We start from the raw sequence: 14,898 nt of genomic DNA, 5'->3' as shown, positions 1-14,898 counted from the left end.
GTTGACACATCTTATAATAACAATAGTATATTCTGTATTGTGCAAAAAGCTTAAGATACATTTACATTTTAACAATACTGAATCAAGACCACATATCACTACAGTGTTTTTTTTATGACAAAGGGGAAAAAACCCATTGCTTTGAATTTGTGTGTGTGTGTGTTTACCCATTTATTCTGTTAGTTAGCAGGCAATCTACTTGTTAATGGGACATGAACAGATGCATGGAGAATGCAGCGTTGATTCTTGGGGTGGACAATTACACTGATGTCAGAGTAACAATGTGTCCTAGCTGCTGTTTTAGTCAAAAATTGATATCACATATTAACACCACTTTCATTGTTAATTCCCAGAATTGTAGAATCAGATTTTATGAATTTATATTTTTTGTTGCAGTGTCTTTTTTGTGTGTGTTTGGCACTGAGATATCCATAGTGTACCACTTTTTAACCTCTCTTCTCGGCTGGGTAATGCAGTGCCATGGTACGGTAGCTAAAGCGTGGAGAGACGCGGCAGCTTCCTTGATTGACCAGTCAATATTTTTTAAATCTAAATTGGATGTTATGGATGTCTAGTCTTACATCAAACCATCCACCCCTGATTATACTTATTGAATACATTAGTTTGTAGTAACTTGTATGCATTTTTGTTTTGCTTAATGAATAGGCTAAAATGAATTTCAATTAAGGGCTCTTTTCAACAATATTAATGTCTACTAGAACACTCAGTGTGGTTTCCTGCCTGGTCAGAAATCCATTGTACAATCAGCACCACTATCACACTAATAATCAGACACAAATGCCACAATATAGAGTACGCATACACACATAAGTAGTGGAGCTCTCCTCTGTATTTGGAGTGGCAACCCCCCATTCCTACTTGTGTTTATTCTGGGGGATTATTCTGACCTAATCTCTTTAGAGCATAATTCAGATTAGATTTTGTGTTGTTATTATTATTATTGCAATGTCCACTCTCTACAGTCCTGGAGGGAAATCCTGGCTGCCTTAGTGCTCCTGTGTTTTGAAAATTGATTAAAACTGCTGACCAATGCCCTAGATAGCGCAGGCTTTGAAGCATGGATGGAAAATAAATAAATAAATAAATAAATACAAGCACACGCTACTGGGACTGTATTTTCCCCCCCCCAAAACGTGTACTTATGGAATTGTGGCAGATGCTAGGCGCAGTAGCAGCCAGTGTGTAAATCCCGCTTGCTCCTCATGTATTTCTTCTTTATTGATTGAACGTCAGAAATGTAGTCACGAATATTCAACAGTATGCTGAAATATAAGACAGACCGCAATCGACCAGCGATCCAGAGTCTAATTTCTTATTGAAAAGTTGAAACCTAAAGCCAAATTGAATCTTTCTGTCCACATCTCAAAAGAGCTGACAGAAACTCTTTTGAAAAGAGCAGAAAGGTAGTTACAACCCTTCATGAGCATTCTGCCTCTGATATTCATTAGAAGCCAATCCGATCAGCAAGGATGAGGAAAATACAAAGGATTATCTCAATAGGGGGCCGATGGTTCAGAGTGAAACCAACCCTCTGTTTTTTTTTTCTTTGCTCTTCTTTTCATGAAGTGATGTGATACCGTTTTGATGAAACAGTTGTTATGACAGCATCCACTCCATCGGGTATATTTTCAAGAGCACATTTAAACCTCTTCTGTTTTTACTTCTGTCTATATGATCTCAAAAGTACCTCCGTTTTGCCAATGTGGAACGACGGAGGGCCAGGTGAGGGGGAATTAAAATAGTTTGTGTCGAAAGGTCAATATATTTGGAAGCAATGAACTCCCTTCATTTCTCCTCCCAAATAGAAAATGTACTCAAATTCCCTTATCACCAGAGACATGTGACCAGCACTTTACATCCTTCTAGCGCTCCCCTTTACTTGCTTGTTTTTCTCAATTAAGATGAATTATAGAACTGCACGGGGGGACAGGGACAAGGAGAGCTTATTGTGATATTACCCTGAGGCGTTCAGTCAATGAGTTGGTGAGAGAAACAGAGTGCGCTGTGGATATTTTGGTCTCAGTGCTTCACACCCCCTGGATTCTTAATGGACCACATGATATGCAACTTTAGCTCGGGCCTGTGCAAGTGGGAGGAAAGATGGAAAGTGGAAGAGCAGGCAAAGATTGGAATTATTGCTCATATGTGGTCATGGAGGAGATAAAGGGAGTTTGATGGGGGAGATGTCTTCCTGTGTTTGTGCTACCTGTTTGGGACTTAAAGGTAGAGCATGCTGCACTATACCTTTCATTACTTTGTACTCCTCTTGAGGCCCAGGTGTGTGTGTGTGTGCGTGTGTGTGTGTGTGTGTTTGTGTGTGTGCGTGCGTGCGTGCGTGCGTGCGTGTGTGTGTGTGTGTGTGTGTGTGTGTGCGTGCGTGTGTGTGTGTGTGTGCACGCCTTTTGCTCTTCTCTTCATCACAACCTCCATGTACGGTACTTGCTATAGTTTCTCCTCTCTTCTCCATTTGCCGGTTTTCCTGTTCCGTTTTCCTTTCTTCTTATCTGCCCCACTGATTGTGTTCATTGTCTCCGCTGCCATTAAAGTGATTGGAGACTGCAATACGTAATGCATAATAATGTCCCAGTCATTTCATTCCACACTGAATAATATTTAATGAGGAGAACTCGCAGAAGCAACTACTCAACGCTCTTTGCTTGATAAATAACTAGAGGTTGTTTTAGTTTGTTGTTGTTTTACACGGATAAAAAAAAATACTTTTATGGCACCCCCATGTGCAAATCAGAGTTCAAGAGCCACAGATAGCCTAGGTCTTGTCATAGGCCTCAAGACCTTCCGGTCAATGCTTGTCTGTACTGTACTTGCTTCATTATTGTGCTGGGAGCAGAACCGTGAAAGGCATTATCATATTGAACAGTGAAACATTGCGGTGTTAACACGGCATAGCGACCCCTGACCCATAGATGTGCTCCAGGTAACACGCTTTTGCAATTATTTTCTGTATTATGAGTGCGTCGGTGCAAAGCATACAGAGACATCGTTCTTTGTTTGCAATGATGTGCATGCACACACTTGTTTGGACCAGAGTCATTTCAAGGTGAACATACTCAAAGAATGAATCTCATCATTTTAAAATGAAGAAAGAGATAATTGATGACTCGCTGAGAATGATTGCACCAATAAGGAATATACCCATTTAAACACACTCCATTTCATAACACAGTTTGACCTCTGATTTGGAAACCATCTTCCTCATTAGAAGTCACTGGAATAGAAATAATCTGTTCCAGGGTCAAAATGTCACCAACCCCCTAGATGCAATGTTTTATGTACCCCTTTAACATTCTTAACATTCATATCGCCTTGCACCTAAGTTTTCTGCAACTTGAAATGCTTGTTTTCACTACTGTCGACTGTTTTCTGACAATAAATAGCTCACCGTACCATTTTAAGATGGCATTATTTCGTAATTATATATGCACCTTCTGAAGGAATTTAGAATACAATATAATTGTTTGAAATCATTATTCAAACTACACTGCACTAAAACAGTCAAAGATGCCGCCATTTGAATTGTTGGTGTTTAGCATATACTGTACATAACTTTATACGGGCTCTGCGATTGACTGGCAACCAGCCCAGCATGCACAGTGTCTCTTGCCCAAAGTCAATTGGGCTACGCTCCAGCTCAACTGTGACCCTGTTGAAGACAAGTGGCATAGAAATTGGATGGATTCATGAAACGAAATGGGTTATTTAGCTTCTGTCCACCTCTAAACAAATGGTTGTAACTTAATAAGTAACTTTGACTGCATGACTTTTTTGTTTGCTTCCCATCATCCATTTTGCAGCTTCCCAACTCATATAGCTTGACAAATAGCATTTCATTTCAATGTTTATCGCCGCTTGTCCGCAAACGAGAAACGTTTGTGGGATTTGAATGGGCTGTAACCATGATTAATGTTGGAATGTAGGGTTTTCATGTAACGTCTCCATAAATGACAGAAGTTAATGTGTGTCTCCTAAACCATGGCTGTTTTTTGACAGTATAATCTTCAGACTGGCTCAGAAATCCAACATAGAATAACATTTAATCAGCGCAAATCAGATCCCATATGCTGTGTGGTAATGCTCTCCGCGTGTATATTTAGCCCAATCGTCTCACTCCCGACCTGTCATACCTTTTATCCATCAGATTTTATTAGTCATCCGAGCAATAGATTAAGCAGCTGCTACCAGCTTCTTGACTGGCTTCCACCATTCTAGATTTAACGAAAGACTGTGCAATGTTATTTGTTACTCTAGCCCAGATTTGTGTTTGCAAGCCTACTTTAGTGAGCCCATTTATCTACTCTCCCAGCAGAATCCTTTCTTTTGCTTTTCATCTTTAAGTAATCAATAGTGCTTCTATGAAAGCAGGTTGTCTTGCCTCCTGGGGCTCCTCTGGCTCATGTTCCCTTTTTTGCTCCCTGTCTTTATCAATTTCTGTCTCACTCCCTCATTCTTTTCCACTTGTCGCTTGTACTCTCGCTTTATCTTTGTCTCTTCCCTCCCTATGTACCTGTCTTTTTTTTTTTTACCTTTCCTGTCTTCCTCTCTCACTACCCTTTTGATGAATGACTTTACCCATCTGGACCAAGCCCTGCATGGCCGTTACGCTATTAGGCGATGTGCGCCAATGATTAAAAATAGATCAAAATACTGAGTGAGAAATTAGTCAAGACGTTCTCCCTCTAGAGTCTCCTCCTGTCCTCCTCCTCATACACTGAACTGTATTGGCTGATATTCAATGGCAAGTACAGCACCGTGCATGGTGAACAAGTACCACGACCAAAGTCCATTTGTCTTCCAAACACAAATTTAAGAGTGTATTGTGCGCACACGATCAATCCATTTTCCAAATCAGCTTCACTGAGGGTATAGGTAACTGGAGCAGATCCCAGCTAAGAGGCAGCGTACACTCTGGACTGGTCATGAGCGAGTCGCAGGATACAATATCAAATTTACTGTCAATTGTTTAATCACAGCCCCTGTTAACAGACTTCGAGAGATTTCCAAGAGGCTGGTGCAGCATTCCGTACTTCGTGCACCACAAAGATGGATCCGCTTGATGGTACAAAGGGCAGCCTTGGTAGAGTCCAACCTTGACTGCCAGCAAGACGCCCCAAAACTCTGACATTGGTGATACATGCCCCAAACAGCCCATATCAAGGAACTCGATACCCCATTATCCTGATGTACCACTCACAGAACTCCCCGGGTGACATGGTGGAATGCCTTCTCCGAGTCCACAAAACACATGTAGACTGGTTGGGCAAACTCATTCACCCTCAAGAACCTTGTCGAGGGTGTAGAACTGTTCCCCTGTTCCACTCAACTCAACTGTATTTCAGCAGCAGTTTCGAACAACCACCGCCGTACACAAAGTGCTTTACTTGGAGCAAAAATAATTCATACACAAACAAACAATAAAACAATAAATTAATAACAAAGACAAGTCAAAAGCCAAAGAATAAAAATGAGCTTTAAGAGGAGTTGGTAAGTGAGGGGGGGCTTTCCGAATGTTTGGTGGGATGTTATTCCAAAGAGAGGGACCAGCACCGGAAAATGCTCAATCTTCTCTGAGCCTCCGTTTACTCCTCTAATAATGTTTGTTCTGCAGACCTGAGGTACCGGGGAGCTGCGTGGTGGCGGAGTAGCTCAGAGAAGTAAGGTGGGGCGAGGCCATTCAAGATTTGAAAACAAATTTTCAGATGTTAAAAAGTGAAAGGATGCTAGAGTGCCACAGCTGGGACCAAAAAAAAACACACACTGCCCTTCCTGGGTATTGTGTTCACTGGTAGTTGATGGAAATGATTTGAAAACGACTGATTGAAAATATTTGAATATTTGTTTTGAGTTACGAGGCTCACTGAAGTAATTATACTCATATGTCAAGGCGCAACTGTATCTGGAGCCTCAAAACCTGACACTGGGTCGCTGTTTTTCTGTTGCAGCACTTCGGTGGATGTTTGGTGCTCAATTGCTTGGCGTGCGCGTGATAGTCACCAACCGTGATTTTTTTTTTTCACAATGGACCCCTACAGTCGCATTCGACTCTGCGGAAAAACACCTTGCACTCACTCTTTGCTCTCTTGCATGAACTCAAACAAGTAGTCAGCCATCGTTTGAATATTGTCATGCAGTGCACGGCTAACTGACGAATGTGAAGCTTCAGCTTGAAAATTAGTGCCAAGAAAGATGTTTTTACAGTAGCTTTTAAATTCAATTAAATCCACCGAACTCATGTTATTCTATCTGCGCAACATTTTAGACCTGCTCTGTTGGTCTCAAGAATAGTCTGCTTCCTGTCAGCAAATTGCAGGTAGTGCCAGGGGCGTTTAATAGAAAACGCCCTCGGTCCATGGAGTCGTGCAGTCTGCCAAAGCCCCAAAGGAAATTCAAAATGAGCCAGTTTTTATGCCAAGCACAACTGTGCCTTCTATGAAAATTGAGCCCTTCGTGTTTAACCGTCTCGTCTGCAGGGTCATAGATAAATATGGTCGTGTGTGCATACATGCAGATACCTGAATATGTTTTAAACTTGACTACAAGTGTCTTGTCGTTTCAATCATTTATCTATTTTATGACCTCACTATAAAAAGTAACTACCTTGGTGACAGGATTTTTTTTCCCGCAAGGACAATTTTTCCTCTGTTTGATAAGTATTCATCTGACGATTCTTTTGTCAAATAATTACCTTTTGGAAAAAGAAATGTGTTTTTCTCTGGTCCCATTGTGTAACAGCTCAAGTGGAAAGTTGGGTATGAGTGTGTGTGTGTGTGACCGTCCGTAAGTGGGGATCGCCTGCGGACGTCTTCACTGGGTGCTGTCTCATGTTGAGCGCTGTGCTTGAGAGGCTTGTTGAGGTAAAGCGCCTGTCAGTGCCTGGCCTGAGGGTGTGTACTTATGAAAGGCCTCTTCATCATCCTAATGGCTTACACAAACCTCTTCGCCAGCATTGAGAACAGGGCAAGCAGAGAGGCAGCAAGTCCACACGCACCAATACCTAAAAACCACGATTAAAATAAAATAAAACAAAACAAAACAAAAAGGGCTGTGTAAACAAATCAAAACGATGCTGTTGGGAGTCACTGGCCTGGTGACCCTGGGCTGCCTGTAGTTTGTGAGCGGCTTGGTGGATCAAAACCATTCTAGTAATTACTTTTGCAGATTGCTAGAGTCCACCAATGTATGATGAATGGGAACTGTGTAATATGCCGCCCAGTATGGACCTTGTAAGTTGTGATATTCACACACAAAGCTGATGGGAATAACGTCGAATTGTGTATATGCTTTTTTACTGTGTGCATGCAACAAATGGATTAACGAAGCATTGGTTTAAATCCGGTGGAAATAAAAAGATATTTATAGGGACTGCTGCTCAAATGCCAGGTTTTTGTAATATAAATACGAATCATGAGGTGAATCATGTTTTTCAATTATTCACCAGCTCAATTGAAAAAAATGAAACGTTTTCAAGTTGGGAATTAAGACGACTGTAACCATGCGTTGGGCAAGTTACGTTGTTGCACAATGCAATACGTTTCAGATTTGCAGTCGCTTACATTTGAGTGTAATAAATTCCCTTACAACAGTGGTGTCCAACTTCGGTCCTCAAGTGACCCAATCCAGCATATTTGACCTCATCTCAAATGTGCTGGATAGGGGCCCTCGAGGACCGGAGTCGGACAACCCTGCTTTACAATATTACCGTCTGAGTTGTGTAATAAGTTAAGTTTAAGTTTCTTTTTTTTAAGTCAGGGATTCGTTGCTTTAACAATGATTTTGACATTTTAAAAAGGAAAATGCAAAATTGGCAACCATATCTGGTAAAGTCAAGAGAAAAAAATCATAAAAACAGAGCACAAATGTTTATTTGACAGTTTAAGACAAGAATCTATCCCATCACAGTTTCTTTATGGATGTTTGTTTACTTTTGCTAACAAGAGCATACTGTATGTTTTTTTTAATAAAGTGTTTAGCCACACAGTTTTAACAATACATGTGTCAGGTTCTGCCCGAAGCGATAACGATCGCTCCGTGCAGAACAAGAAAATAAAGAGTTGGATCCCCGGAAAACAGACAACGAAAGAATCTTGTCAAAACAAAGAGTGTCTTTAATGACAAAAACAGAAAGAGCCCGACAGGGAAAGAACGGTAACACAAAACGCTGGTCAAATAAGGCCCAGGGAAGAAATAAGGAAAACAACCGAAAACACTCGCCGAAAAAACAAAGTGCGAGGAACTACTGAATAGGCAATATAGGAGAATACAATTTAGTGACTAATCGCGAATGGCAAGAGTAAAGGCCGCAAGGCAAGAAGGCAACGAGTAATCTATAATCGAGGAATAGCATGAGAGAACAATGGCACGCCGTGGAATTCTCCGGCAGCGAGATGACTGTCGGAGTCTCTTAATAAAAGAGGGTAATCAGCCCGAAATTACGGACAGGTGCGCAGATGGCGGGGGAGAAAACCCGCCACCTGCTGGCGGACACGCGACGTGACAACATGCAGTTTTTCATCAGGTTAAAAAGTCTAAATTATCCCAAGTGCATGTATAGGTTGCCATTGTAGTCACAGTGTTTTTTTTTTCCGTAGGAAACATTTAATTGTCTTGACCTAGAAGTTGGTAGAGTGACATCATTGAAGATGCACCGGTGGAGCATTTTAATGCAGTTTGTTGTGAATGTTCTCAATGCCGCTGTCTTCTTACTGATACACGCATACACTTTTCACATTCACGCAATCGTATTTAATTTACATAGCTGTCTTCATCAGGGTTCTCCATTGCCATTATTCCAGTCAGTCCCACCATAACTGCCCCAATTATGGGATTCAAACTCTTTTAAGTACCCCTCTTATCTACAGGTCAAGGGCACGTTCTTTGGCTGTAGGGCAGAACAGCAAAGAACAGAACAATCAGGAGCCTCATGAATGATTGACACATGAATGCTGACTCATCACACTTGGGAAAAGAACTACCGGTAATGTCTTTAAAGTGAAACATAACTATGTTTTACATATGGAAAGAATGCATGGCTCATTTTTCAAAAGGGTACCTGCTGCTTTTTATGCATCGAATGTTTATTAGTTCCTCTGTGCTATCAATGTTAGTTGGCCTGTGACAGTTTCACATGTGAAAACATGATTAATAGGATTTCCCCCTCAACTGACCAGCTACACACATCTTCACTGAGGCTTTGGGTAATATGTCTTGGGGTTTCTCCGATGCAATGGGACGGAATGAAGGAGCAGAGTGACGCAAATGCTACAATGTTTACGTCGTTATTATTCCTCTCTTTGCTCGTCCAGGTGCTGTCATTCGTTCGCTCGGCCTCGGGCTTCACACATATCGCTTATAAGCGGCTCTCCGTAGAATTTGTACGCGTGTGTGTGTCGCGAGGGTCGTCACACTCGCATTGCACGTCCATCCACTGTCAATCCGGCTCATCTGTTCATTAGCATGACAGAGAAGCACTCCTGCCAAAGCAGTTAGTCACAAGAATCAGGCCCTGTCACAACACATTACAGCAGCAAGCTTCTCCAAAAGAACCAGAGACTGTGGCAACCAGAGCACACACGCGCTCAGTCGGAATTATCAAAAGTTGCACTTGAACTGCACCCTGGGAGTGTTTCTGTGTCTCTCTCCATTTCTTCTCTCCCTTGTTCTTTCCGTCAACATCCCTCTTTCCTGGCGCTGCTACCCATTTACACCCTTGGCTCCCTCCTACCAACTGCCAGCTTCCTTGTACTTGCCCATCTATCGCTCCCATTTCCTTGTCCTTTTGCTCAAGTTCTTTCCTCGACTACCTTACCTCTATTTCTGGCTTCCTTACTCTTTGCTCACCGTCTTCATAAAGCTCTCAGAAATGGAGACCTTTCATTTTTAATCCGTCTGTCTTCTGCTGCACTGAATCAGCGTCTCTTACAGAGGCCGCGACATTTTCCTCTCTCTTCATTATCACCTGATGGGAGTGTCTGATTTCATTTGTACGGAGCCAGTCGACTCGCTGTCTCTTGGGCACGCAGAGTTGTCAAATCAAATAATGGAAAACACACATGTTATGACGCCTTCCATCAAACCTTTTCACATTCATGGTCGTTTGCATCTTGCTGTAGCCACACCTTTGCAAACCCTTTTTTCGAACCTCTTTGTAGCCTGCTGTCGGTAAAGCTGGGAATGCAATGACAATACAGCTTGATTCCAAGCCAACTTGTGTTGGCTGTCATCTGTCGTGCGGTGTACCAGAGGACACAAGGACCAATTGTAAGTTCCAACCCAAGTTGGATGAATATGTAAGTTATCAGAAAGGTGTCCAAAATTCGTTTGATCGGGGATAACATTTCACAAAGTTCAATTGAGTTACTAAAAATTGAATCCGGTCCACCTTCACTGCACCTGGGAAACGTGGATGAACTATATTTAGAGATTATGTTGTGAAGACCGTTATACACACGTGTCTCTTTTATTGAGATTTCTTAGTGAATCAAGCAAAATAGATTGCTTTACACCATCACCAAAGAGGTGAATAGTTTTGTTTTTGATCTGTTTGACAGTCAGGAAATAGTCCGAATCATGCATTACCAAACTTTACAGGTCTGAAGTAGTTGGTTGATATCGTGTGAACACTTTGGCTGATGGCAACGTAGGTGTTCCATTTACAAGGTAGGAACACGGTTCCAGTTATGAGACCACAAAGTTGTTCGCTCAGAATGGTCTAAATTGTCTTTTTGGAAAATAATTAAAAGACAGGGTGAACTAAGACGCTGATTCGCTTTTTTGAAAGGGTGGGGGTGGGGTAATGTTTGACTAAGTAGATGCAATTCTGAGAAGCGTTCAAACCGTGTCTTTGTTGTCTCACACAGGCTTGGTATCAGAGGATAAATAAAAGAGGAGCAGGACCTCTAACCGTTGGTTGTTTGCAACAATTTTGGGTGTCAAAGTGAGGAATGTGTAATTTACCAGTCTGCGTGTCTCCAGTCTGACTGGAATCCCCGACTGGGGTCGAGCGACTGGTTTTGACAAGGTCTATAAAGTGTGCACAAGTCCGCCTCTCCTTTGTGCGAGGGCCGCTGAGAGATGCCAAAGTGGCGTTAGAAAGAGTCCAGAAACTGTCAGCAAGGGGCGGTCACGAGGACCACTTAGCTTTTGTCAAAACACAAACACTAATAAACAAAGCACGTCTGAAACATTCAGTGCTAGTTGTGTTTATGGGCTTTCGTAGATCATATCAATTGCATAATCTTTTGTTAATATCAAGATGTTTGTGTTCGTAGATAAGGAAAAGTTCAGGTGATGTTTTGGGGGATTTTGTGAGATAAAGTGATGAAGCTGGTGACTTCACTACAAAGTCTGTGATGAGTATGGAGGGACATTGGATGGTTGGGGGGTTGCGGGTTTTTTTTTTTTGTTTTGGGTGGAGGGGTGGGTGTAGTGTGTGTGTAATTACAGGGGCCCAGAGAGGAGAAGCCTATAATCAGCTTGCCCTCAGGAAGGAATGCAGCTCATCTTCTCACGTAATTACTCCCATTAAAATGGCCCCAACTTCCAGTGTACTGCTCACCTTTTCACATGTGCAAACACACACACACACACACAAACACACACACATAGATATAGATATCTGTACAAATACAAACACATAGTCCCCAACTATAACTCCTGCAAGGTAAGCAGGCAAAGCAAAAAAACAACAACAAAAAAAACATGTAGGCTATAGAGTGAATGTATGCAATGACTCCAGGCCTCTAGAGGACTGAGCACCAAGTGAATTCCAACCATGGCAACCAGCCACGCTGGGTACATCTGCATAACACTCATCAGGCAGCTGCATAGCGGTGGGGCGGGCAAGTAGTGGCGCCTTATACAAAACACTTACTGTACTGTTGTGACTAGACACGCGCGCGGGCCGGCGCATCTAAAGTAGTAGGTTGACCTCCAAGTGCGAGACTGCTCTATAATTTGGAGATGATAATAGGAAAACGACATTGTCTCACCCAGGGTGCCTCCTCGTCCTCCCTCTGTTCCTGCCTCTCCCTCTGCACCTTTGATCGTGATTGATTGTGCTACTTGCCTTGTCCCATGTTCCCATGCTGCAGGAGCTCTCTGGGGCACACACACAAACAGCAAAAGGCCATTTTTTGATTGGCTGTGATTAATGAGCTCCGCGGGGGTGGCACCCCCTAGCTGCGACAGAATATATTTCCAACCAAAACGGTGCCCACCCCCTGCCTGTGTCCAGTCCAATCTACGGCACTGCTAACACCAGTGAGTTGGCTGCTACAACACAACCACAAATCCTCTTCGCGCTCCCAATCTTGCAGTCACACTTACCCACGCATTTATAAACACACTCACAGTCTCTCTTTGAGTCGGATGTCCCTTGTGTTGCACACAGGGATAAATATAAACCAGCCAGTACACTATATGAAATCAATTCTCATCACAGTGGCACTGCGAATTATGGTCTCTATTCATATACAAGAGTAGTACTGGTAACCCTCCATCAGTTCTGAACTTAGGCCAAAAAATATCTTTTTTCAATTTGGATGTTTGTCTCACATCGATGGTAGTTGATCCAGGAGAATAATGGAATCTGTTGCACATGGATTAGCGTGGGATTTAGCATCCATCGACCTTCCTCATGCCAATAAATTAGAGAAAATTTATTTTAGCGTACATGCCAGTAGGTGGTGGTCGCATGGTGTTGTTTTGTGACTATTGTCATATTGCTAATTACGTAATCATTAGTCAAAGTATTCAGTTCAGCAAATTTGTTAAAATTCCTCCATTTGGCTGTGATGAATTAAGACTGAACTATGCAACAGGATTTTTTTTTTTATTTATCTTAGTCCTTTTGAAAATTGAATGGTGCTTATAATCATTATGATTACTTGAGTGTCAGATAATGGAAGCATAAAATATAAAAACTTTAATAAGACAACGAATTCAGTCAATGTACATTTACTGAAGGTGGTTTATTATTTGAATTTGTCAAAAGACATTTGTGGGAAAAGCTTGACCTCTCAAAGCTTCATGTATATATTAATGGTTTACAATTTACAATACACGTAAGGTTTGTTTGCTTTAAACCGCCACAGTTTTTAAACTCTGGCTAACAAAGTTATTACATCAATGAATTACCATTAGAATGTTTATCTTAAGTGTTAGGGGTGGTACAGGCAGAGAAGAGTCGAAAAAAGAAAATAAATCAAAGCATTTTTATGTGCTTGGCTGCCCATGTTAGAGATTAAGTCTGTTGGAGTCCTTGCGGAGAGTACATTGTGTCAGAGCCATGTGGCGCTCATGGCTGGTGACAGTATCAAAATATCCAAACAAGAATTTCAGAAGGCCATCATGTCAAAGCCACGGGGACTCACAGTGTTACATCTCCGTACTCTCAGCGCGACGTCTAATTCGGTTTCCTGCCTCTCTTTGTCTGGGGAACCACAATGGAGTGTGTATTTGTTTACAAGTGAATTCCCTATTAAAAAAGGACTTGTGTGTCTCTCTTCCCTTGCCAGAGTTGAAGGAGGCAGCTTGAAGTGTAATTGGTTGCGCAAAGGTCCGTGTGTGTGTGTGTGTGTGTGTGTGTGTGTGTGTTTGTTTGATAGTTTGTCAGATGGGCAAACTGTGTGAATCTGCACACCCGGTCAGCCTTTGTTGATCTAAGAAGAAATGTGTACAACTTGTACCGAGGTCACCACATACCAACATACACAGTCTAATTTTCCATCAGCATATGATCAAAAACATAACACTTATCTTTTATTGTATGCATTTCTTCCCCCACCCCTAGCCCCTCCCAGGGAGACTTTTGTTTGGATTGATGAAGTCAGTTGCCCCATAAATCATTCAGCGTAATTGTCCTTTAAGGAAATCAAGGAGACACTGTCTCAGTCCATCCATCCTTGCTGCTGTCGACCTGTCTGGCTGGCTGTTTGTGTGTCTCACGTGGGCTTGTGTTACAGTTACTTCTTTGGAAAATATGATCATTTGGAAGATTTGATGACGATGACATCAGCCAATGTTACATAATGGTTTTATTTTGGCTTTGTTGAGTCTGTATACCGGACAGTGCTGTCGTATTTAGTGGTAAAATTTAGTTCTGCTCATCACAAATGAAATGGTAAGCCATGGTCTTAAACACCGTTTATGAAAGTAGGACGTGCACATTTGTATCGATCTGAATTATACAGTACCGCTTGATAGGAAGGGGTCTTTCGGCTTTCCGTTTGCATGGCTTTTTGTCCTCAGTGAGTCACTTGTACTTCATAGCTGTGGGCTAATGTACCTATTTGTTTGTTTAATGAAGTTATTTCAATCCAGCAGGCAGTACTGGAGTCAAGGGAGAAAGACGAGAAGCATTTTTATGTCAGACACCCAAATGAAGTGGATGAAGGAGGAATGATTTGCTATTTTTTGTTTGTTGGTTTTTTTGTTGTTGTCCTAGCAGGACACCTAAAAATTACCGTAGAGGGGAAAGCTCCATAGGCCTGCATTCTCTTTATTGTCAGGTCCCCCTTTAGTTCAACAACTACAGTTTGCGCATTTGAGCGCAGCATGTAATCATAAAGAAAAGTACATTTGTTTGAATCTTCACCAAGAGTCCACATGCAGAGAGATGGGAAAATATGACTGTGTGCTTGCGAAGCATGCGCGAGTGAGAGCTTTAGAGGCCATTTTACCATTATGCTGGGATATGCAGACATCTTGATTCAGGTTGTTCATAGCCCCTTCTTCTCTCCACTCTACTTGTCGCTTTGTGGCCCTTGAAATGAAAAACAAGAACATCTCAGTTGCCTAATACATTTCATCCTACTTCTTCCTTTCATAACTTTGCTGCTCTGAATTGGGAATTTCTCCATTGTG

The 14,898-nt window shown here is 42.0% G+C and overlaps 3 protein-coding genes across 4 annotated transcripts in view; 2 read left to right on the top strand and 1 right to left on the bottom strand.

Moving 5' to 3' along the window:
- The window catches only part of tacc2 (transforming, acidic coiled-coil containing protein 2), a 169,293-nt gene extending 155,664 nt beyond the window's left edge, over positions 1 to 13,629 (top strand). The window contains exon 21 of the transcript XR_007964708.1: positions 13,592 to 13,629. The gene's annotated coding sequence lies outside the window, so the exon portion shown is untranslated. The remainder of the gene's footprint in view (positions 1 to 13,591) is intronic.
- The window catches only part of slc29a3 (solute carrier family 29 member 3), a 91,314-nt gene that overhangs the window by 42,753 nt on the left and 33,663 nt on the right, over positions 1 to 14,898 (bottom strand). The window lies entirely within an intron of this gene.
- unc5b (unc-5 netrin receptor B) overlaps positions 1 to 14,898 on the top strand; it is a 46,664-nt gene that overhangs the window by 11,353 nt on the left and 20,413 nt on the right. The gene's annotated exons all lie outside the window — the stretch shown is intronic.

Source organism: Hippocampus zosterae, chromosome 11, assembly GCF_025434085.1.
Source record: "Hippocampus zosterae strain Florida chromosome 11, ASM2543408v3, whole genome shotgun sequence".
Taxonomy (NCBI): Eukaryota; Metazoa; Chordata; class Actinopteri; order Syngnathiformes; family Syngnathidae; genus Hippocampus; species Hippocampus zosterae.
The sequence above is the reverse complement of the archived record's forward strand: the minus strand, read 5'-3'. Positions and strand labels throughout refer to the sequence as shown.